We start from the raw sequence: 26,769 nt of genomic DNA on the forward strand, positions 1-26,769 counted from the left end.
GATAAAAATAGGCACTTTACACTGCTATTTATCTACCTGTTAGTGATATCTCTTTTGGGATGAGCTGAAATATGGAGGCCAACACTCAGGCAGATTAAGCCTTTCTGAAAAAAACCCAAACAAAACTCTTCTTATGAGAACCCATGTGTTATTACTTCTCAGATAAAGCTGTATAATTCTGAATAGCCTCTCCTTGTTACCATTTAAATACCTTCTACATAAAAGTTTGCACCGGTCACCTTAGTGTGGCCCAGTACTGTTTATTCTAGGATTGTTCTCCAGAGGAGCAGAGTGGCTTTGGGTTCAGCTAATTGCTGTAAACCACTTTTTAACACCAGGAAAGAATGTTCAATAATAAATAAATAGAGAAAAAAAACACCAAACCCAAAACCTCAAGCCACAAACATTTGTTTACATAATAGGAGAAAGACAAAAAACAACACTATAAAGTTTATAATAACAGGTGAACTGGAATGAAAAACAAAGAGTATATTTCTGCACTTAGCATTTAAAGCGCGAAACGTTCATTTCCTCTGTGTGACTCTTTACAAGCATGCAAACGATTCAAAGTATACCTAGATGTTGAGTGATTGTACACTGCATCTTCAGATTGAAATCAAACAAGAAAGTCCAGATGCAGGCATCCATAGGTTATTCCACAGATTTTTCTCTGTTACATGAGTGAGTTGTTTTCTCTCTCCTTGCTTTCAGATTTCCAATGAGCTCTCATATATGTGCCTATGCTACTTTTGTTGTCACGCCATGCATATGATGTGTGGCATGAGCTGGCAAAATTATTGTATAGAATCTTCAGAATTGCATTTTGCATCCCTTTTCAGCACTTAGAGAAGCTCTCAGTTGACAAACACATACAGCTCTTAACAGGTGAAAGCTTTGCAGTTCTATCTTCTATGAATGTTTCAGTGAGTTAAGCAGCTACATCTCCCAACCAACCATGATATTTGCTTGTTTGTGGCACTTGACATGAAAGCAAGACTTCCCTGTTACTTGCTTGGCGTTGTTCCAAAATGTCAGACATTCTGTACACTCTGCTTCACTTGATGAAGATGTTCACTGCACATAGCAATAATGGGTAATGGCCCAACACTTACTTGCTGATGACAGAACAGGATCTTCAGAGCGCTTCACACTTCACCTCCTTCATTTACTTACATAAGTAAATGAGATCTTCTGAAGGAATAAAAGAAGAGTAAATTTCTGGTAACTATCCACTCAACTGCAGAGTCAATCAAAAAGAAAAGAATATTGAGGCCCAGTTTCAAAACTTTCCATGTTAACTTAAATTGACACCCCTAAAAGTATCTTGATATAACTGTTTTCTCCACCAGTGAACCATAAAAGGAGCTGATATAATAACAATATATTCCTTTCTCCAAAACATAAAGCATTTGTCTAAATAATTCTCTTACCAAGTTCATCATATCATTTTACAAATTATGTTGACATAACTGCAGAAGCAATGGAGAGGTGGGACCAACTGCCTGAGTATGAAGGGTTACCTATATTAAAAATAAATAAGGGAGGTAGGCAACACCAAGGGAAGCCTAATGCAGTGGTTTGGTAGATTTGGTCTCTTAGACAGTCTGCAGCCATCGCCCTTTGCAGCTGCAGCCAGCAGCAAGGCTGTGTGTCTCTCCCAGATGCCAGTGCACACATGCACACCCCCACACACATGTGCACACACACCGGCGGCTGCCCTGCCAGCACAGGCAGAGAGCCATGCCTTTGCCAGTGCCATGCAGACACAAACAGCCCTCACACAAGCGCGAGCACAGGCAGCCTGGTCTTGTTTCTCCTTTCTGGCTGACTGGGACCAAAGCTCACCGGCGAGATGCACCCACCTCTCACTCTCTCCGTCCACAAACACACACCACAGAGAGCGAGGTTACAGACAGATCCTAATAATAAAAAGGGCAGGCTGTGTTCAACAGGTGCAAGGCTCAGTCAGAGAAGCACACTGCTGACTGGATTACTTGCCACTGGCCCCTTTTTCCTCATTCTCTCAGTTTTCCCATGCTTGTTCCTCCCTTGAGTCCCCCCTTTCCCTGCCTTTGGCCATTCCCCTTAAAACAACCCATAATCAGTTTGCTCCTTCCCAAGACTGTTGTTGCTCCTGTTCCCGCTGCTCACTGGTTATGTGGCTGTGGCTGAGCCTCCCTAATGCTCTGAGCAGTTCCTTCAACAGCCCATCAGACACTGACCCGAGAGCTCTGCCTCTGGTGCTGTCTACATTTCCTCCTGTTTGTCTGTGTATCGGGAGTTCAATATGTTACTTTTTCTATGTTTTTTTTTTTCTTTTTGTTTTTAATGTTAAAGAGTCCTAACCATATACCCTCACAAACCAGATTTCTTCACATACCTGGTACCTACATGTCCTTTCCCTGCTGCATAACCTTGCAGGCGCCAGCACCCCCCAGAACTAAACTCAGTCAGCATCCACCGTTTGGGTAGATTTCAGTCTTTTTTCTGTTTTTCTACATGTAGGACTTGTCCATCTGTTTTCTGAGGCCAGGTTTTAACCACAGTCACTGGGAAAAGTAATTCAAAATGTTTGTGAAACCTGTCTGAGACATAAAGCCTAACACAAGACAGTTTCCTGTGTGCTGAATGAGTGATCCATAATGAGAAAAAGACAGGAGTTCATCCTCTCCAAGGACATGATCTGAGCAGTACACAATCTGGTAGGTAGGCTCTGATGGCTCAGAGGCAGTAGCTGTTGAATATCTATGAGCAGGTTTCCCATTGTCCTATCCCAAGTTTTCCAGAGCACAGGATAAAATAAGTGTTATTTAATAAGTTTAATTAATAACTTCTAAACTTTTGAGAAGTCTTGACTATTACATTTACATATATCTATTTCTTCCAATTAAAAAAAAAAAATCTGATCATGTTTGCCATGGAGAACTGATTATTTTAAACTGCATTAATTGAGTGTTAAATTTGCAACTTAAATTCATCTGACTTATGTGTCTTTGTGAGTCAGTTGTATGTTCTGTGAAATGTAGGAGGTAATATTTTTGTCATTACTGAAGCTGCATTCTTAATTTAGATGATCAGTATCACTAACTGAACTTTTTCTTGCTGGTTTCATCTTGTCAGTGTCAAATCTTCTTAATTTCTGACTAATCCAAATTTAATAGTAAATTGATGTATCTCTTCCTAAGAACTTTTTTAATGTGTGACTCACACATTCAGTAATTTTATACATCTTCTATTAATAATTCAATATAAGCAAAGTGCAAGTGAAATTAATTTAAACGCTTAAGTTATTCTTCCCAATGAATTGTGCAGTGAATTACTTCATACCCACGTTGTAACCGGATCGGCTTTCAGAAGGTGCATTAGCACAGCGGTTTGATCCCTCTGCAAACACTGCTGTCTCTGCTTACACTGTCTGAGGACTTGTGTGATTGCTCAGTTGTTCATTCATACCTGGGGTCTGAAGCACAACTGTTATAAAGTTCTTCTGTCTTTGACTCAGGGTTCCTCGTATAATACACATTTTATTGACAGGTTTTTAAAGAGCTGCAAATCTTCGGTACAGACTGAAAGCAGCATTTTAAATAATCTTCTAAACCTCCTCAGATCTGTTGCACTGCACACCAAGAATTACTGCGTTTAGGAATGACTGGCAAAATCCAGGTCATACCATGAGTAATATATGGGTATGTCCAGACCCGTGACTGTTAATATTAACTGTATTTAATATTAATAATATTAACTTCTTAAAAATATCGTTAAGGTTAATATTAAAATTAATATTAACTCACTAACTGTATCTCTAATCACCAAAGGGGAAGCATGGGGATGCTGAGGAACCTTCTCCAGTCTCTGTTGATCGTGTACCTGGAGTCTGCCTTGTAATGAGAGGTTTATCTCATACAGCTCTTCATCTCCCAGTGATCTTGGGAGAAGACGTGGACAGAATAACATATAAAAATGTCTCCTGTTGCATGATTATTGTGTGCAGTGCACAGGGTATTAGTGTTCCAGGCTTTGAGCCACTGTTTATCTCTATAGGCCTTATATATATCTTTGAGTTATATGCGGAATTGCCATGAGTCCCAATGTACCCAGATATTGGACAGTACTTGATCCCATAAATCATATTCTTATACACAAGTTCAGTGATTCAAATGTTTTTAACACAGATATGGTCCATCACAAAGCCACAGGCCAATCTAACCTTAATAATCAGATTGTGGATCTGAGTTTTAAAAAGGTAACTGGGTCGAAATTTTATTATAATGCAACCTAAAGATGGTAGGCAAATGGGATAAAGAATAGAAAGAAGCGGTATCCCAACAGGTGGTCCACATTATATTTTTGAAAATCTACTGTGGAAAACACAGTATTGTTATTTAATTTAGGTGACAAGAAAAGCTACCAAATAGATGGAGATCTTTTGCTATAACCTCTGTGAATAAAAAGTACATGAATTTTTGTGCAAAGAAGAGAGAAACTTTTAAAATTCAATGTAGTTTTTTATTTACTTAATGGATGAGTGCAGGAGCTTGCATCAGCAAGTGTCATGCCACAGGGAGAAAAGGGGTTCAGAAGCGTGCAGGGAATCTGATAAGGGGATCTTGAAGAAGCAGTTTTCAGCTACATGAATATTAGAAAATCAGGTGGTAAGTTTAGGAGGCTGGCCACCTCAGTCATAGACATTTGCAAGAAAATTCACTGCTCAGCAATATTAAAAATAAAATTGTATGGTTTAGCTTTACACTTACATTGAATAATGAGAAAAACCCAGATATTTAGTCTTCATTCTTTGCATAGAGACATTTGTTATACAACAGCTCTGTGTAAGTGGTGCTATGTCTTCTTATCAAGGGTTCCATTTCCATATTGCACAAGAAAAGGAACACAGAAATACTCTGGAAAGGCATTTTGAGGCAATATTTTATTTTCCCAAAGCACTAAAATTGTTTTTTGTCATACCATTCATTACTGAGATGTTACAACACCAGACAGATATTGGATTATTCTTACCCTTGGCGAACCGTTTCTGTATTTTTGGTGTCTCTGTAGGAAAATGCTGTGTTTACTTGAGTAGCTCCCAGTTCATTCGGGGGTCACTGTTTCTTCTAGCCATATGCTTAGTTGTGTTTCACCATCTTGCACCAGCATGGGAAATGGATGGGATTGGTGCTTACAATTACAGTTACACTTATATTTTCTCCCAATATGTGAGAAGCAAACCCAAGTTATTGAGCACAGGCTTTTCTGCCCAAGTGAACTAAAATTAGAAAAGGCAAAACAAGTAGTATAAAAGGGTAGATAATTTTATTTTTAACTGTTTCTTGAGCTATTGTCATCAGAATAGTTCCTAACTTAGACACATTTAAGAGTCTAAAATGAGAGTCTTAACTGATGGAAAAAGACATAACTCAGCAACAGCTAAAGGCAGTTTACCTCAGCTGAGGATGTTTTGCAATATTTTTCTCAAACAATGTCCCTAAGCTATTAACATGACTGAAAAAAAATAATCAAAATCTGTCCTTTTGCCATTGATTATGACCTGATGTGTAGCATGCTAACTGAAGCCATATTTCAAACAGAATGTACTTACAAACAGTGAAAAAGGCTGGAGAATCCAATTAAGGAAACTTTAAATGACTAAAACAGCAATTTGAAAGTTAAGCAGCAGTTGGTTTGCTTGCCTGCAGAGAATTTCAGGCAGATTTTGTAATGAAAAAGCCCAAGTCCCCCAGGCTTAGTGACAGCTGAATCCTACAATATGCTACATTTGGCAGTAACTCAGAAGAGATATATGTGTCTCCTTTTTCTGTTAAATATAGGTGTTACCTCCTCAGTATTACTAGTGCTGGGTATAAAAGTTTCCATCATAAAGATGAAGAACTAGACATACTCTCAGGTGGCTCTACTAGATAGGTTTATATAATCTTGCTATACTTCAGAATGTCAGACATTTCTTTATTTCAAAAAATGTAGAAGGACAAAACTTACAAGAAAGAAAATTAGAATCAGAGGAACCAACCAAACTTTTCAGCAAATCAGTTTTCCTTACTACCCTGTAACATTTCACCTCCTTCTCTGTTTACTTCTTTTTTTTTATGCTGCAAAATCATCAAAGCCTTTCTGTGTTTTTTTAGGGGAAATAACTGAGCTGTTCTTTTCTGCAAAATGATGGAATCTTGGCTTGGAATTTTATAGCTGTAGAGTTTTATTGGTTAAAACCCCAAATCTTCTGTTTAAATACCCTGGGTCAGTTATTCCCCCTATTCAGAGAGCTTCCTAGGGCTGAAAGGGCTTTCTCTTCCACAAGAAGAGCAGCAGGAATTAGGTATGAGCCACAGAGAGACCAAAGCATGATGTTGGGAATTGGCAATCTCTGGGAAGGCATACACATTTCCAGCCATATTTTTTTTAATTACATATCAGAAAAGAAATCCCCAAAGAGTTTATTAACTACCAGCCAGAAGACTCTGAACATTAACTGACTGCTGTAAGTAGGTGCAGGTGCAGGTGTTCACACTGAGACTGAATCTTCAATAAAGATTTTGCCAAAGTCCTGACACTTATGTGTGGGAACAGGGTCCACTCTGTTAAATGACATACAAATGTTGTTCAGAGAGCAGTTCTAAAAGGTTTCTAAAGTTCCAAGTGCAAAGGACTTCTGAATTCAGGTGTCTTCTAAGTTACTATTCTATAATATCCTGTTTAGTTAACACAAATGTGTAATTTTTATCTGAAACGTCCCTACATTCTTTTTGCACTTGTCCACCGTTACCCCAGGCAAACTGCCAGGTGCCTCAACTTCACAGAGCAGTGTAAATGAAGTCAGACAGTGACTAAAAACATGAAAAGCCTGGTCTGGTAGGCATGTACTGAGTGTTAATTCATCACAAATAGTACCCTTAGCAGGGGCCTTGAAGCCTGAGAAAAAGGCAAGCACCTATTCAGTCTCAGGGTAAAGAGACTCAACTAATTTTTTCAAGTGTAGGACTCTAGTGCTATTCCAGTGCCCTGGGATATTCTACCTCCCCTCTAGCCACCTCACTAGAAGGTCATGGTTACCTCAAGCCCTGTGTCATCCCTGCTTTGTGCATGTCTTGTATACTATTTCACTTTAAGAAGATAAGTAGACACAGCCCTTAGGAATATGGTTTAGTGGTGGAGCTGGCAGTGTTAGGTTTATGGTTGAACTCAATAATCTTAAGGGTATTTTCCAACATAAATGATCCTATGATTCTGTGACTTGACACCTACATTTGGACAACCAAATCCTGCCCTAAATTACAAACCTTGCTGTTGAAACCTTTAGAATTTTTATTTAAAAGACATATCCTTCATTTTTAATTCTCTCTCTGACTTGATTTGACGACCTCTTATTTTTCTTCTCTATCTCTTGGATATGTTTTCAGTCAGGAGATGGCATATTTCTTCAAATCGTGGTCACCGTAGGCCTTTGCAGGAAGCCTCTGACACTCAGGGGTCAGTTTCTGATCAGCCAACAACATGCTCGGACAACATCTCCTTGAAAGGGTTTAGAGGAGAGAAAGAAGAGACAACACACAAAGTGCTATTTAAGGAGGTAGCCGCTTTATGTTGTAGGACATAGCTGAGCAGACAAGTATGACCTCCCAAAATTTTTGAGAAAATTAGTTACCAGTTACCAAAACTGGATTTGATGTTACCAAATGTAATATTTGTCTACACAATGAAAGGTCCAGGTCTCAGGTCACGCTACAGGGTGAGCAGCCTGGGACTGGGTGAACCCATGAGGATGTTTCTGTGAGGTAAAACTGGTAAACTACCCAGCATTTACTGTAGGATACTGCAAACCCATCGCCTTCACCTTCTCTGCAAGCTTTACTGTTTGCTATCCTGCTCTGGCTGGACTGTAGCGATGGTAACTTTACTGTTAACATTTTTCTCTCTGATGGGTATGGACAACACCAGAGGAACTCATGGAAGCTTGCTATTCTCAGCCACAAGCCAGGGACTTCTGCTTTCCTCTGCACACCAGAGAAACAAGCTGAGACTTAAATGTACAGAGGGGAAAATAAAAGCTTTTTGAGCATGGATAGTAAAGGAGTTTAGACTAAAATAATTTACTTCAAACATAAGCTGTGAGTGCTGAGGATTAGTGTAAAAGAGCATTCCTTTTTTTCTTCTTTTTTTCTTTTTGATAAGGCTCCTGTTGTCAGTGTGTTTCTTGTTTAAATAATACCACAGACAGTAAATCATTGCCTTGTTTCCAAATTTTGAGAGCATTAACCACTTTCAGAATAAAATCTGTTGTAGTGTAAAAGGAAATCCAAACAAATGTATGCTTCAAAATGATTATTGTACCCTAGAGACTTAATTTATACAAAACAGATTAATGGAATACAGTAAAATTCCATTAAAACTTGAGTCATTAATTTTCTGTTGAGTGAAGCATAGCTTAAATTATGAGGATTTAATTATAGTAATGATTATAAAGTTGGGGTTGAAAAGTGATTCATGTTCTGAGCTTGGTTTTCTTTTTCTACTTCCTTTTTGGTACTTCTCATTAGATTCCCTTTATATTTTCCAATATAAACGTCTATAATACAAATATATAGTCTTTCTCTTACAAAACTGAGTCACTCTATAACTGTGATTTTGTTTTCCCAGGAGCTGGTTGAATTTTGAAGATAATCAAATGAAGTATTTTAGAGTTACAAAGCATGGCTCTGGTCAGTGCAGTAGCTCACGTTGGCATTTCAGCACATAGGTTCTCCTCAGGGATAGCTCCATGATGCTTTAGCATGCAAGAGTATCATTCTGAAAACACCTCCTACCTACAGACTTTCTTCCACAAAAGCATGCTGCCTTGAACATCCTTCTTCCCTACAGCTGTTTCTTGTCTGGAGACCAATTGGCAGCTACATTGTGGTTTCTCAGTACAAGTACTGTATTTAATCCCTCTGTATTTGTTCCCTCTTCCTGTTGCTTAGCACCATTGTTGCTCTATGTCTGGCTTTGCCTGCCCTGCCTGTGGTGGGAGTACTGGGGTGCCTGCGCTGCATCCTGCCTCATGCACCCTGCGGAAGCCTCAGAGTCCGTTGCCTTGACCTCAGCTTGTCTGTACAGGGGACGGGGGAAGGTGCTGGGTCATCAGTCACAGCTCAGCCTGCTGAGGGAATGATTTGGCAATCCCCTGGGGTATGTGATTATATGCAGCTGGAAAAGGAGGACTTGTAAAACTAAAACCAGAGCCAATCTAGCATGCCAGCTCTCATGGGTTCACGCGATGACATGGTGATGATTCAGGCTGGAAGTGGCCTCAGGACGACTGTAGTGCAGCCCCCTGCTCGGAGCAGGGTTACCTCTGAGCTCAAACCAGAACCTTCAAGAAGGTAGACTGCTTAGCCTCTTTGTGCAGCCTGTTTCACTGCCTGCCTCTCCCCCTGGTTCAAAAAGCTTTTCCCTATGTCCAATCTAAACCTCTTATTTCAATTTATGCTCATTGCCTCTTATGTCTGTGAAGATCCCAGCTCCTCTTTCTTGATAAGTACTGGGGGGCTGCTGTGAGGTCCCCCTGAAGCCACCTCTCCTTCAGGCTGAACCAGGGGGATCCAGGGACCAGTTACTGGGCAAATCATGTATTTAAAATCAGCCCATGTATATATATGTACGTAATTGTATGTTTTTCATCCTGCCCAGCGAGAGCAGGGAGGAGGATGAGGCCATTGGCACTGTTTGTGTTGTGTTGTGTTAGGGCTGAGTGTGTCTATTCATGTTGATCTGTGTGGTTGGCCATGTGTTTAGATGCATATGCACTACATGTGTGTTTGTGCACATGCCTACTGGGAATGCATGTTCAGCCTCACCTCTGGTTGGAGCTGGGAACAAGGATCTACGGCAGCCTCATCTCTGCAGGGCAGCTGCATCCTGCACCCCCCTCCGAAGCTGCAACTGAATGGCTTGCTCATACCCACATTAAAGAAGGGCGAATCAGGGAATCACCAAGAATTTTCCCTTTAAATTTACACTATTTATAAATTACTGCTAACATAGTTGTCTAGGCCTAGTTTTCCCTCACTTTTAGGAAAATAAATATTTAGTCCTGTACTCCCACAAAGTGCAATGAAAACAACAACAACAACAACAACAAAACAAACAAAAAAAACCCAACAAAAAAAAACACCACAAAACTTCATCCTGAATTTGCTTTTAGATTAGGTTTATGATTTTCTTATTAGATTAGGTTTATGATTTTCTCATTTTGAAGTGTTTTGTCAAGCTTCCTAGAAAATGTATGTGTCTTTGTTACAAATTCTTTATCTTTCAGCTGCTTTTTATTACTTTTGGTAGTCTTTACTTCCAAAATCCAAATATTTTTAGCATGCTGTGTTCTTAGCAGAGGCAAATGTTGGTTCTGAACTCTTATGTGCTGGGATTATCATACATGCCATTTAAAAAAATGAAGTTAGAAGGACATCTTTCAGTTTAACATTGTCTTCTGTCTAGGCAAAGTAGTCAAACTGAACTGCACAGGATTCCAGTTTTAAAAGATTAATTAAAATCATTATATACTGAAAATCATACACAAAGCTCTTCAAATTTCTGTATCTGAAGGTCACAGTTTTCTCTTTCAACTTCAGATTTTTCAGTTCTTCAGATGTTTTCTAAAACCTCTTTTGATTAATAAAAGCCAACATTCCTAGAAGATTCCTGACTCCCTCTGTTCTGAGTTCCTTCAGAAATCTCATTGCAAGTCCATGGCCAGGGTCTAAGCCAAGGGGGAATTTTTCAGTACAATTTTTTCAGTACAAACTGCTCAGGACAGCCTCTGAAATGTGCTTCTTGTACCTGCTTGGAGCTCAGATCTCACCTCGGTCCTCCTTCCAGCAACATGGAAGTCTTATTGATGCAGTTGCTAACCATTCCAGACAGGGTCTCTTAACTTATTTTGTGAAAATATTTAGATTTGTTTTGGTATTGATGTGAAATGGAGGAGAAACAAAAAATACCAATCTCTATATTGAGTGCAGAAACACATTTAATGTCGAGAACTCATGCACAGTTATTGTAAAATTTTTGATGGCTTAAATTTATTCTATCAAATAAGTGGGCGAATTCCCTCAGTACCCTCCAAATAAAAAGTGTTTAGCCTGAAAAGGAACTCTCTGTTCTCTGTTAGAGCTCTAAGAGCATTTTTCCTGATCTCCTATGGAAATCTGCTAGCTTTGTCCTCTTCATTCCTTTTGTATCTGTAGGGAAATATGACTAACTTACAGGTTTCTTCAAGCTGACCATTGACTGGAGAAAGGGCAGCCCCAACAGATGTTGCAAGGAATTAAAAGAAGCTAAACCACAGTTGTTCTGTTTCAAAAGGCAGCAACTAACCTGCCAACTTAGTCTGACCCACCTATGAAACACCCCTTACTCCATCACACAGGTTAAGGGCACAGGAGGGCTGGATTCACTAAAGACGAGTACAGAAGGAGCATGATTTGGAAACTGTTGTAGTGCAAATATCACAGGTGCAAGAAACCAAGTTCTTTGTGGAGGAGGACTTTCAGATGAAAATCCAAAGCAAATCAGATTTCATTAGTCACAAGATAAGTCTGATTTTTTCCTTTTTCAAAACAATATCAGCTTTCATTGTCTTCTTATCTCCATAATATTATAATGGAGATGCAGAGAGAAATCCTTGACAGTACAGTATCTACTGATACCTGAACTACTTGCTAAACAGAAATGACAGTGAGTTCACATCCCTTCTTCCCATTACCCCACAGACACCAAGCACATTTTTCCAAAGTATAAGTAGTAATTCAACTTTACAGATACGAGGTGAATTGTTTTATTAGCTATAGTGGGATTCTTTGCCTTAAGACATACTCACAGGCCAGTGAAGTTTTACAAGACAGCATGAACTCAGTGTGACCACTATACTCAGTTGTGTGTACTGGGCTGAGGATTTGCCTTTTTGTGAATGTCGCCTGTGATCTAGGTTTCTTTTTGGAGTAAGCAGAAAGCAAAACACTTGTCAATTATTAAGATTTTACTCTTTGGACTCCATCATCTGAGTACCTGCAAGGTTAGTTTTCATCTTTGATTTTGTAGTTATTGTGGATTACAAGTTTAATTTGTTTTCTCTTTTCCATCTGATATTTACCATGTACCTACTAATAAAATCCTTGTGTATGTGAGGAGGAATTTGAGTAGAGTATTTTTGCGTTTAGCGTTAAGCTGACACATTTAAAGAAAGTTGGTCAGGCGCTATGTTGGAGTAGACAGAATGGTGAAACTTGTGGCTTCCTTCCTTGGAGCAGGGAATGCAGTCAGTTTGAATCCACAATCACAGCATTTATACTTACCTTTTCTTTGATATTATAAGTGCTGGTCTCTTGCAGACTAACATTAGGCTAGGCACATCTCTATGTAGCTAGTTGCCTCATTATATTTTTACACACCTGACCCCATTTGTCACCTTCTTTTCCAGCATGTAATAGTACAGTTCAAACCTGATTTTAATCAGTAGAAATAGCTGGTCTTTCACTCCCATTCTACTTTTGCAAACGTTAGAGACCAGATGTTAAAAGGAAAGGTGGTTCCTGAACTGTCCATCATTTGGACAGAAAAGGACATTCAAAACCTCTTAGGGTTCTGCTCCTGAACATTCAAGTAAACACAAAGCTGATCACTAATGGTTAAATTTGCAGCTGACTGAGAGGCACACAGTCTGTGCACGTTTTGCCAAGTCTAATCTGAAAGATAACAGAAATAATAAATATTTATTGGTAGGATTTTTTCTGGGGTTTTTGATCATGAGACTAATACAATAAGAATCAAGCACATGTTACTGTTTTTTATGTGATGTTTAATTAAAATAAAAAAGTTTAAAAACACATAAAATATATATATTATATATATACATTGTCTTTAGAGAATAACCTTATGAAAAAAAAAACAAAAACAAAACCAGAACAAACAACCAAAAAAGAAGGAAGAGCAAGATACAAATAATTATCAGTATTTGATAGTTTTTTAACTTCTTAACACCACAGAAACAACTTGAACTTTACAAAAGAGGGCATACGTTACATTGAAAATAAGTGATTTTTTTCAGAGATATATGAATATTATTGTTGCTTAAAACTGATTTTTCTTGTATTATTTTACTGTCAAACTAACTGTGAAGCCTCTAAAAATAATAAGCAGAGCTTGTAAAATTCAGATAAACCTGCTGAATGAGGAAGCTACTGTATAACCAGACAAAATACTTTCCCAGGATGCCAAGTAAAATTAAATTCAGTAGAATCCAAATCATCCTGCATGACAAGTGTAAGTCTGCTTTATAAAAAAAAAAAAAAAACCAGATTTTTTTCAGTATCAGTTTGTAAAGCTAATATATATATGAACAATTACTCTCAGTGCTTAGCAGTGTGAGCATTTAAATGTGCAGAATTTCTATACTGTGTCCATAAGGAGACACCAAATGCACAAATACCTCATCTACATATGATCTGCAGGCAAGATAAAAGACATAATGATTAAAAAAAAGATAGATGCTTTGTTTATAGAATTCTAACAAGTGTAGGAAAATATCACTCCACTTTAAAAATCCAAGAAGCAAATCTAGTGGAAAATGTAATTAATGCATTTGCTTCTGGAAGATGGACTTATGATCATCTTTTATAATACTGATTTCCTTATTTTAGATAATATATTTTAATCCTTAATTTGAATAGCTTCTTCTTTTCAAAAGTGCCAGTCTTCTGGAGAACTTACATCCTGTTTTGATTGAGTGAAATCTGACTAAACTCTGATTTTGAAAAGCTGTATGCAAAACTGTTAAAAAATGTAATTTTAGTTTGTGTAAGAATCGACCTTCACACTGTGTGGACTGGGTGGACAGCTAGAGCCCATTCCTCTCACCTCTCCCTCTCTGACAGCGCCCAGGACTTGGCCTGCAATTTCCTTATTTTATTCAATATCTTCCTCAAAGATTGTTGGATTTTCCACTCTCTGTTCCTGCAGCCTCCATTCCATGCATGAATCAAGAGTGACTAAGCAACAGGACATCACTGCATGTAGTAGATGACTAATTTCACCTTCAACAATTTCCCTACAGCTCCCAGTAATCTTCAGTCTGATACTGGTGACTGATTACTGTTCATTATACCAGCTCTCTCAAGTAGCCCTTTCTACTGTTCCCAACAGTTCCTCAGATTCACCTCATAAAGACAGGTTCCAGTTTGGGAACCTCCCTACTCACCTCACCAATGCTAACAATTGATTCAGCTTTTCCTTTGAAATCAACTTTTTTTCAGATGACCCCTATATTGTCTCTTGGTCTCACCAAAACCTTAGCAGGCTATGTGTTCCTTAGCTTAAATTTCTGGAAGCCTCAGGCTTAGCTAAAGACAATATCCTTCAAACTGATTCTTTTAATTGCTTTTAGACTGTAATCCTCACTCTTACTCCTTAGATACTGTTACGAACTTTTTCCTGTGTTTTCATTCTTACTAGACTGTTGAATATTAGTGTTGACTATGCTCATATAAGACAATACTCATCTATTTACTTTCTCACAGTTATATTTTAGATCATGTACTGTGCACTGTCCATGGCTACGTGCAAGAATATTGTGTCTCCATTGGATTTTTATGACTTGCTGATCCAAGGAACAATCATCATGTCTAATCTCTTCTTCATGACCCAGAATGGCTTTTATCCAGCTTGTTTTCATATTTTTAAAATGCCAGAGTTGTACAGGTATCAGCTAAAGAAAACTCCCCAAATCCATTGAAATTATTTGGTGTATGTTTATATAAACTTGGCCATATATTGTGTGTAAAAATGTCCCTTTTTCAAGCAATTGAGCCCAAGTCTGCTTACAGTATTCAGTTCATGCTCTCTGCTATTACACTGTTAGCTCTCTGTGCTACTCTGTAAGCAGAAAATGTTTCTCAGCTGTGTTTCTAAAGATATTAATGCTTTGCTTGAAACCAATATATTCTGTCTTCCAAGTTTTTCACAGAGACCTTTCCAATCATTAGTGAAATTTGTCTTTTAGATGAGCTAAAATCTTTTTATCTCCAGTGTGATGTTCATAATATTCTAACCATTGTAGCTAATTTTGTTAGAGCTAAATGTGGTTTTGAATGTGAAGTGATTATTTTAATTTGAAGTAAGAAATAATTAAATTTAGAATATTTTTTCTTTGACTAAAAAATAGGATTTAACATAATTTTAAGACAAACATGACATTGTATGAAAATTTACATTATATTTCATTCTCTGGTATTTATATTAAACATTGTCTGGGTGTGATTCAGCAGTCTTATTTGCCTTTCAGGATGAAACTCAAGAGCTTAAACAGAGTCAAGAAAATGTAACCAAGCTCTAGTAGAATTCTGCTTTTTAACACTACCTGTCATATACTGTGTAGATTATATACTTCTGGTTGTTTAATCTCTTCAAACATATTCTTCAATGGCTAGATAGTTTCTATTGTAGCTCAAAAATCGACCAAATAATTAGATAATATACTGTTACAGCTGTGATGAAACACAGGTTTCTTACTTTCCCATGCCATATTTCTCTCAGACTGAGCACGATGTCATTCAGAGGTTCTATATGGGTGTGGTTTGCTTTTTCTTTTTGCAGTAAGGATGTGATTTTCAGTGAGAGGCAACCTAACAAGGCTGTATTTTTAGCAGAGATATGAAAGTATGGAAGACTGTTGTAGCAGGCATTGGTAAAAATTAGCCTAGTATAACATGTATATTCCTAGATGTACAAGCTCAAAAACAAAATCTAAAAAAATAAATGCTTTAGCCATCACAGGTAGTGGGGAGGGCTGCTAAAATGGTCAGAAGAAGTGCTTCTTTTACCAAGAGCAGCCCAGATAGGTAGTCATGTTTTGTTTCATAGAATAAGCAGATGAGGGATATGAGTGTACCCTATAGATCAGGGGTCCTCAAACTTTTTAACCAGGGGGCTGGCGCGCGGATTAAGTGGCAGGCAGTCATCTGCGGCTGCTTGGTTCCCCCCCCCCGGCCTCGGCGGGGGGGTGTCTGTAAATACCGGGGGCCGGATTGAGGACCCTGGGGGGGTAGTTTGACCCCTGCTACAGATTTTCCACTAGGGAAGGAAAGCAAGCGAGGTGAGGAATGGAACTGATATAAGACCAGCAGGCATAAAAAAAACAGTCAGGAATAAATACAGTCTTGCTAGTAAAAGACTCCTAACTATGACAGAAGCAGAGTCTAGAGAACTTTTCAAAGAGCAGTCTCTTGCTTTTAACTTAAAGCTTGGTAAATTTGTAGGAGGGATTACTTGATACAGCATCTGCCACTTTCCCCAAAAGATGTCTTCCATTCCAATAATCTTACATTTCTGTTTCCTAGCAGGCTATCAACTGGCTTATTATCAGCATCATACTTTTATTTCTAATGCATGGTCCTTCTTTAATGTTTAGTGACTCTTCAGGAGACAAACATTTCTGGGGGTATTTTAGATACCTCCAAATTATCAAACCCATGCCCTCCATTATTCTTGTGTGAAATACCTACCTACTTTTTGTGGAGCTGATTCTTAGAAGCAGTTATTATTTGCCATCTTTGGTGGGCGGATTTCCTACTCACATGTTTTTAGCTGGCTTACTCATGAAATGGCATATTGTCAGCTGTTTAACAAGGGTCAGCTGCTCCGAAGACTTATCTCACTGTTTCTTCCATTGCAGTCTCTTAATCAAAAATTCCTTGTAGCTTATTTGAAAATTCAAAATTCTTTGGTTTGACAAGCTATCCAGAGGTTGACTATAAGGATATAAAGTAAAAAAAGATATTCTAACAATGAATCTTACGTGTGCCTTAAGCCTGCTTGATGTTTCTATTACAATTTGTAGGGGATCTTGCAAACTCATTGATTGTATTTGATCATATCTTAAAAACCTGACGTTATTTACATCTGTCTGCAGTATTATGACACATAATTGAAAAAAAAAAAATCTCTTTATTATATCACTTGAAATAATCTGTAGTACATAAGTACTAAAGCAGAGAACAAAGAAATCTACAGACAACTGTATCCATTTCAGTGTGTGTAATGTGCTATGTGTCTTCTTTCAGCTGCAGTCCCAACCCTTGCACAAAAATAGAGAGCATTAGGATCTAAATTCACGTGTGAGCAAAAAATAATTCCAATAAACTAAAGAGTATGACAAGAAAAAAAAAACCAAAACAGCTGTACCTACATAATTGTTACATACAGAATATATTCAGAATAAATTATTTGATCTGCTGGTCAACAAGCCTGCCCAATTTTTTACCATACATCACGTGAATTTACAAGAAATATCTCTGATTCCTTGATAACTTGTTCCTGGCAACAATGCTCTCTAGCCCTCTCTAGATAAATACCTCAATGCAGTGAGGATTGCCAGGTGTTACTAAATTAAATACAAACAGCATCAGTTCTAAATGTGAGGAGTAGCACATAAGAAGGTATTGTCATATAAGGGAGAATATAGAATAGAAGATATTCATAATTTTATTGCAATGCGTTCAGGGTATATTCTTAATTTTAAATCTGGGGAAAAAATTCCTACAAGTCATCTACTATACTAATGAGAAAACAACACAGAATGAGTTTGAATTGCTTAACAGTAAAATTGCCAGGACTTTCTTAAAAAGTCTAACATATCAAGAAAGAGTTTTTCTTCTTTGTAGCTGAATTTCTTGAACAAAAAGGACTAAGTAATTTGGTTGACTAGGAGTAGATTTTTATTTATATAATTTCCTACAAAAATCCACATGCATTTTGTTGTATGTAACAGTAAAAAACATTCACTGCATTCACCATAAATTACATAATGTTTTACTTCTCAACATTTTCCTTAGCTGCTATATTTTCTACCCCAAACAGTCTTGCAAGAACTGTGCAGTCACAGTGTAAAAGTACTGAGTGCCTTTGCTTTCTCCATTCCTCCACTCAGTGCTGCAGTATTTCAAATATTTGTACTGAAATATGTCACATCTACTCTTGGGCAAGAAGACATATTTTTGACATATTTGAACATTGCCTGCTCAAGTAATTTTTTTTATGAGTATGGGAAAAAAATGACTTTAATGAAGTAAAAGTTTTTTTTTGTTTTGGTGGGTTTTTTGTGTTTTTTGGGTTTTTTTTTTTTGCGTACCTATCTCAGGAATTTGTATAAAGGTTTAAAACTGTCAGTCTTTGTCATACTTACTGCATACTGAGAGGATGTGGGTTCTGTATCACTGAATGTGGGTATATCTGTAAATGGCAACTGAGGAAATATTTTTCCCTATGGTTTCTCTTTTGCAAACTAATCCCAGGAGAGATGTTGAGCAGCAGCAGCAGCAGCAGAGTCCATGTGGATAAGTCAAAGAATATGTTTGCTGAACACCTGTAGCATTGACCATCTAGATAGTTTCAGTCAGTATAATTCATAGTGTCATATTTCCCAGCTTGGTCTGGTGATAGCAACATAGGGGAGCTAAAAGCATTGACAAGTCCTGGCTGACAGCGTACTGCACAGGCACACAGAAACGGTGAGAAATTCCATATAGTAAGGGAGCATTAAAAAATACCAAATATTAAAATTCCCTAGACCAAATATTAGCCTATCTGCTTAGCCAGAATACTTCAATTTTTATTTTTTTTTAATTAAACATCCTCATATGTAAAGGCACAGTCAACATTTTCAAGCTGCTCCATGCAGCAAGAAAGTATGTCTATCCTCCTGTTTTTAAAGAGTATGTGATCTGAAATGAAACAACATGTAGACTTCTCATTAATAGCTCTATGGCTGTCATGGGCTGATGGACAGGAAAGAAACCTTCTTCATGGACAACAAAAGGAGACCAGACTTCATTTGCTCCTCTTTCCAGCTTTGATCGTCGGTAGAAAGATAACAAATATTTAAACTTTTAAAATATGCTTTATATTCTGTTTTATATATTTACTACTTCCATCACTAACAAGCTGAAATTCTGTAAAGTACAAGGATAAAGAAGTGAACAGCACTAGCGACAACATCTGAACATCTCCTGTTTCCACACAATAGCTACGGAGTTACTGAAGGAAATTATTTCTGAAACTGAATATTGCATTGTTAGTACAGGATGGCAAAATGCTTTCAGAGGGTAAGTTTCATCTCTGGGGACCAGATGTCAACCAATTCCAGCACCTACTCTTTGGTAGTCATCTCTGTCACTGCTTTTATTTGTGAAAAAGCAGCTGTAACGGGGTGTCACAGAGAGGCGGTCACACAGCAGCAGCAAAGTAAGTCAACTTTAAATGCAGCTCTGTGCTCTGAGAAGTTCTCTCCTGATGAACTCTGGATACCAGATGAGCTCTTTGTTTTCAGTGAATTAGAGCCTTAAATGGATCAGTGTGTAAGTAGTGGTAGCTGTAAGTATCCCTGTCTAGAGGAGTTGGTTGTTAGCTAGCAATAAGTTGAATTGCAGTGAAAATCAGCAAACCCCAGGAGCTAAGGCTATGTGTGTAATAGGAAATTAATGAGGAACCTGATTGTCTAAACTATGATTTGTTGAAGCAGTCCCTGGCACAGTTTTTTTCTGGATCAAGCAGCACTCTCCCTAATAATACTTGGGTCGGGGTGTATGAGTAAGTAGAGGAGAGACACTATTTCCAAGAATCATTTTCCACCCAGCCACTCAGATTTAGAAAGGACGAATACTTAGCAACACAAGCGCAGACCAGTCTGCACCAGCTGGCCTCCAAGCCAGATAATACAAGCACTTTGAATTTATTATATAGGGTTATTCTGAATGAAGCAGATGGCTCTGCGATTGCTTTACCTTTCATGATTTATGAACACATTATAAAAATACCTCAGGAAGAGGAACGGAGCCTTTAGAAGCTCCATCAGAACCAGAAATCTCTGAAAACATCTGATCTAGGTCCAAACAAAGCTTCATTCCATATTTCCAAGGCATTAGTGACAGTAAAAAGGAAAGCAACCAGAAAATATCTTGCTTCTGGCACTAGCTGGTTCTCTAGCACTTGGTAGTTAGCCTTTAATGGTTTCATTTAACTCAATCAGAAAATGTTAACTATCAAACTGCATTGTTTCAAACTTGAGAACTGTACACCAGATAAAAGATATTTAGATTGACTGTGCCAGAGTTCTCTAACTTACTAAGTGCTTATTTGGGTTTTGAATTAAATCCTGAACTGTCAGAGCTTTACAGAGTTGTTTCAAAAAGCCATCCACACCTAGAATTTTGCAAAAGTTCCAGCAGATTTCTCACAGCCCATCATATGAACTAGTAATAAACTGTCTTGAAGTTAATATACTTCAGGAATGGAAAAGTAGGGAAAGAGATTTACTTGAGCAAATAGCAAGTTCACTGGACACCGGAGGTTTAGAACCTCTGAAATTATTACAACTCTTTCAGATACTGAGAAACATGGGTGGAAAATACTAAATTTTATTAAAATTCTGTATGTTATTCCTGCTGCTTATTTAATTCTGTCTTACCTGAAGGTCAAAGGAGAGCTAACCCATGCAGAGCCTTACATGTTTGATTGCCCCACTGTTATGGGGCAAGGAAAACCTACATCCATTGAGAGTTCTGCAGGTATCATGCCCTATTTTGATAAGCATGGCCTATCATATGTGACATATGTGAAATGGGTCATGTTAAGAGAAGGCATTATACACAGCAGAATGACCTCCAGGGAGTTCTAAGGACATTAACCCAGCTTTCAGAAGATCTCAAACTGTCAACCAAATATGCCTGAGTAGATACAGTCAACAAAATATTTCTCTCGATTTCCATTTCCTATTGCAAATCGCGGCAAAATTTTCGTGTCATATTCTGAAGATTTAATCCCTCATACATTGAAAAACATATATATTAGATATAAAAATAACTCTACAATATAGCATACCACTGAGCTATTACAGCTAGTCACTACAAAGGAAATCGACTGATACTTTCAAGCACTCATTCGGCACACAATTTAACAGGGTATTGTGCAATGTCGGTCTTTATTAGAAGAGTAGGGAAAACAAGTACAGCAAGCAAAAAATACGACTTTCATTTGCAACTGTGGCTGAAGTAATTATGTTTACAGCATGAATTTTAAAATTTTCTTGTTATTCAAAACTTCAGTCTGCTTTTAATTAAGAGTTGCATGTTGGTTGAAAAAATATAGAGTATTTGCATAGAAATAACCATGTCAAGCTGAAATCTTAATTTTAAGCCATTTTAATCACTTTCCTGAGCTGGTAATTACTTCTAGTTGATACATTTGAAGTGGTTCCTTGCAGCAATTGAATATTTTCACATCAATTGAAGTTTTCCATGGTACTGAGAGATCATATGCACATAATATCTCTGGGAGTGTGCAAATCATATTTTTTATCATGGCCTAATAATCAACAGAAATTCTTAGCCTATGTTGCTTGAGCTCCAACAAAATAAATTTATAATTACTTGCAGCTCTAGGTAAGGTAAATATTTGATGTTATAGTGGTGAATCAGTTTTAGTGATATACAAGTCAGTTCATGATACCTTAACCTTTAATAGTACTATAGATATTAATAAGAAAGGCAAGGTCAATTCTACTGCATCTGCAGTTGTTGCTTCATGCTACAGGCAGATAACCTAGGAGACAGAGCCAGCAGAGCATCTAGTTAATGACCTGCCTTAAGACTGATGCTTTTCATAGGCTGAAAAACAGGAGATTGCTGTTAGCAAACTCAGTGCTGGAAAAATAGTTAATGTATCTTACTGCTAAAATGTGTTTAAAAGGTGATAAAAATAATGTTCTTCAATGCAAAAAACCTGTAACAGATTCTAATGTAAACCTTTAATTCTTTTGCAAGTTGAATACATGAAACAATGTTTGGATCTATTAAGACTTTTTATGAGTGCTGCTTTATGTTTGCTTCCTCTTGAAATTTTCTCAGGACTCATTCCAAATTACAGGAAAAAAAGATTTTTAACTGGTGTAAAAGAGCAAAAAACTGTTTCAGTAAATCCACTGCTTCCTAACTGACATTTTGGGGTCATGTGGAATAACTTTCTAGCACAGTCTACCAGAATTTTTTAGAAAAGTATGTGTGGGGGGGTTATGTTTTATTAAAAATATAGTTTAGTGAGCAAACTTCACTAATAGATGGAACATCCAAAGAATAAGTTAGCTAAGTGCATTGCACTCAGCAATATTAAATCAGCTGTTTTGGAGTGCTCCGAAAACATTTCAGAGGATGCTTGGTGCAGGACTGATGGGATTTAAGAGACTCAGGTGCCCAAAGGATATATCTGAATCTGTAAACTTTGCAATGTTTGCATCCTACTGCAATTCCTGCTCTTTAGTTTAATCTTGCAGTTAACTGAGCATTTTGTAGGATTGCTTCACAGATTGTTATTTTATAGCTTCACAAGAAATGCATAGGACAGGCATGAAGGAACCAAAAATGTAGGAAGGAACTCATACTGACTCAATTGCTTAGTATGGAGGAAACCAGAAGAGGAAAGAAAACCATGGCAAGGCAGAACACCTTACATGTTCACAAACATCTTCAAATTTGCTATTATAGTTGTGAGGACAGGGCTTAAAGATATCAAACTACAATGATGAATGAAGTAAAGACATCACTGAAATATTAGTGGAAGTATTTATGGTAAGCTGGAAAATGAACTCTCAAAAAAATCTTTGCTGCAGGGTAAGTAGGAGACGTTTGTGAACAAGCAGCTTTATCCCCAGTGTGAACGCTGGCCTGGAGAAAATTCCCCAGTGGCATTTGCATTCTCCTCACCTTTCTTTGTTTACATAGAAAAAGCATTTAACTCTGAAGTAATTAAAATTACTTTCTCTAAAAACTGGGAAGGAATAACTCAAAAAGTATGTGCAATTTCTGGCAGCTATAGGAGGCTGAAAACTTTGGTGGAGAAATGGAGATGAAGGCAGTACAGAAGGCCTTCACTTAGGGGTCAAGAGGAGGAGACAGGCAGGAGTTCACATTTCACAGTTCTTGAAAATTAATTTTGCACAGAGATAATATAGTCCTGGACAACATTATTACCAAGGATGCATGTTAATGGCTGTGTTGCCAAAAGCATGAGAATAAGGAAACTGATGAATATTGTTGGTGATGTTTCATTATCTACTTCCATAATTATAATGATTAAGTTTACGTATCTGTTAGCATACACAGGATTAAACACAATTTTGCCCTGATGCAAAAAAAGAACTTTTTTTCTCTCAATTTTTCCCCTTTGTTTTCCCTTTTTTTTTTTTTTTTTTTTTTTTTTTTTTTTTTTTTTTAATGTCACAGATCAAAGAAATCTGGAGAAAAAGCACAAGATTGATATTTTGGGGAGAGGAACAAAAAAGGGACAGAAAAGCTCTCTCTGTTACGTGTGGGTAACATGCAAGTTGTGAAGGCAGATAGAGATACAATCGCAACCCTTTCCTCTAAATGGTTGTGTTAGGTGCAACCTGAAGTCCCATTGTCTGGATCTATAATCTCCAGTGTGTTTAGGATGGACCAAATGGAGAAGCTCCGTGGAAAAGTTGGAGCCAGATGCTACACACTTCCACAAGGCTGCACCTGGGACAGAATTCACTTGGACCTTTTTGCACTGGTTTGAGTATAAAGCCCAAGAGACTTTCTTGGATCTAGTCTCCTTACTGAAACAGTGCTGAGACTCCTTCCCTACCCTTCAAATAAGAGAACTGAACAAAGGAACATAAAATAAGATTTATGCATATTTTCTAATTTCCTAAACATTTTTATTACATGATAACATAGACTTGCTCGATCCTGGAGTACCTGATACTGAATGTAACCTTTGTGGACTGATCCTGCATGCTGTACAGCAGGAACCATATTGGGTTTGCTATCGAGTTTCAGCACAAGTGCAAGTTACTAATAAATATGATAAGAGTAATTAACATGATATCACCTGTATTCCTGTTTCAAGGCATTTATGAAAGGTATACAGAAAGGACAAGATTAGGTAACAGGTCTGTGTGTTGTTCTTGAAGTATGTGGAAACTCAGTATGAGTTGACAGCAATTGGACACAAACATCTTCACTAGCTTTACTTACTCAGAAGGGCAAGACTTATTTAGGGTATATAACATCTCTCAGTAAATGCATAACTCAGTCTTAAATATTAATTGGTCCCCTGCATTCTTCCTTTTCTCTGTGTGGAGTCGAGATACTTAAGGAATGGTCTAGAAAGCTTACATTTGAACTAAAAGACGGGCTTTACCTAGTTGCTTTGAACAGGAACAGATAATTAAAGAAGCTAATTGCTGTACATTACTTCATGAGAAAAAAAATAGTGTCAGGGCAGTTACATTCTTCTGCACTTCCCACATAACTCTACAGACTACTTTTCATATGCTTTTTCATTATATACAAATCATTTGAAGAAGAAAGAAAACATATATAAGGAGTAATAATGTTCTCAGAACTTACAAGAAGAATGGAAAAGTTGGGTTGTTGTTTTGTTTGTTTGGGTTTTTTTTGTAATAAAAATAATCCCTCCTTGCCTTTCAGTTCCTGATTATTAGCAACTACAGTATAACTAATGCCATAATTCCACACAGCGTTTTCTCTTCAATTTGTCTTTGGTTCAAAGCTGAAGTGACTGTAAATTATCTTTAATCTTGTGAAAGTGGTACATATAAAATAATAGTAATGAAAATAATAACTTAAAAATAAATAATATCTCCATAGATCTTCATTACATATAAATGAAATATGAAGTTGAAGTATTAAATGCAGTTCTTAATCAGATCTGTCTTAATTTTTCATTCTGGAGACTTACATGATATGTAAAATGAGATAAAATGTGCATTTACTAGCAGCCTTCTTAATAATCGTAGTAGTTCCTATTGGCCAAACAAGTACTTATGAAGTATGGCATTGCTGTCGGCAAAACTATTTATCTGTATGACACTATATGTCACTTTTGAACTTCGACTTGACATCCATAAAATTACATTTTCATCAAACTGAAAGATCAAGCTTTCTGTGCTGACTCACTTGGGTCAACATTTTGCAAATGACTGGATTTACCACTTGAACCATAAACCCTTTGTGAATAATTTTGTGCATTGATGTTTGATAGCCTAGGGCACAGATCATAATTTCTGAGCTAAAGAAGAGGTGTCAAAGCAAAATTAATTTCTCTTCTGCATACCAGAGTACTTATTCCAATGTGCTTTCTCATATCATTGTTGTTAAATGTCTTACAAACTGTTAAATTAGTTGAATTCCCAGACACTATAAACAACCTAATTCCCCTAAGACTTATTTTCAGTACCTTTACAGCAGTTCAAAAGGTCAACTGCCCCAGTATAACAAAAGCTTTTAATTAATAATAGAATTATTTTTTTTCCTAGTGGAAAGCCTTTGGCTTGATTTGCAGGTAGTGTTTACAAACTGAGCAGAGATATGAATTTAAGATGAGTGTGCAAAATAGAAAAGCTGCTGTCTGTTTCAATTGACTGGAGTGATTAGTGGTGTTTCATCTGTCTCAGTATCTGCAGCTTAGAGATGGATGATATGTAACACACAGCTGGATAGCTGATGTCGAAAGAGTGATAGCCCATTGTGCCCTACATGCCTTGGTTACGTATCTGAAATGCTGGCTGAAAGTTTGCACAAAACTTTTATATTAAGAAGTTGTACCTAAGCAACTGCAGGTTTTATCTTTTTTGGATGTCAAGGGTTTTCAGTAGAACAAAGTTTCCCTGAAAAATATCAGCTATCCAGGCCTTCTGAAATGTCTTATTCACAAAAAAATTGGCTACAAGCTTTACCACAGCCCAAAGGAGGGTATCAGGCAATTGTCTAGGATTCCTTTAAAGTTCACATAGATTGGATGTTCGTAGAAGTTGCAGGATCCCTTGGGATCTAGTTTAGTCCAGAACATATCCATCCCCCCAGGCAAACATGCCTCGTCTATGTCTACAAATGCTTTGTGAAACCAATATTCTGAGACAACCTCCACGAATATCTTTTAGAAGAGCTTAAAGTGCTGTGGTCACCCATTCCTGCAGATGGTGTTTCATCCAATAAACAGCAATGGCTTTGACTTCCAAAAATATCTCTTCTAGAGCTCTCTGCCAAAGAAGAGGTGTGGGTGCTATTCTAACCACTAACCCACTTCTCTGAAATGTCATTGTATACGATGTTGTTCCTACATGAGCATGCCAAGGAAATCTTAATCTCGGCTTTGTTTTTCAGATATACACTGTCTCCCTGTGTACCCCATCCATCCTTACAGTGCTGTGCTTTGCATTTGTAGCTTAGGACAAAGTTGATAACACACCGATATTTTGGCTACTGCTGAGCTATACTTGCAGAGCATCAAGGATTCTCTCCAACCTCCATCCCCAAACACCAGTAGGCTGGGGGTGGGCAAGAGGTTGGGAGGTGACACAGCCAGGACAGCTGACCCAAACTGAAAGGGTATTCCATACCATATGATGTCATGCTTAGCCACAAAATCTAAGAGAATGGGGTGGTGCAGGGAAGAATGATATTTGTCTTCCAAAGAAACCACTACACATCCAGAGGCCTTCCTTCCCAAAGAGTGGCTGGACATCAGCTGCTAGTGGGAAGCAAAGAATAAATCTTCTTGTTTTCCTTTGCTTCCAGGTACAGGCTTTCCTTTTCTTTACTAAACTGCCCTTATTTTGACCCACAGGTTTTTCACCTTATTTTCTCCCCTCTGTCTTTCTGAGGAGATAGAGTAAGAGAGCAGCTTGGT

The sequence above is a fragment of the Falco peregrinus genome, chromosome 6 (genome assembly GCF_023634155.1).
Source record: "Falco peregrinus isolate bFalPer1 chromosome 6, bFalPer1.pri, whole genome shotgun sequence".
Lineage (NCBI taxonomy): Eukaryota > Metazoa > Chordata > Aves > Falconiformes > Falconidae > Falco > Falco peregrinus.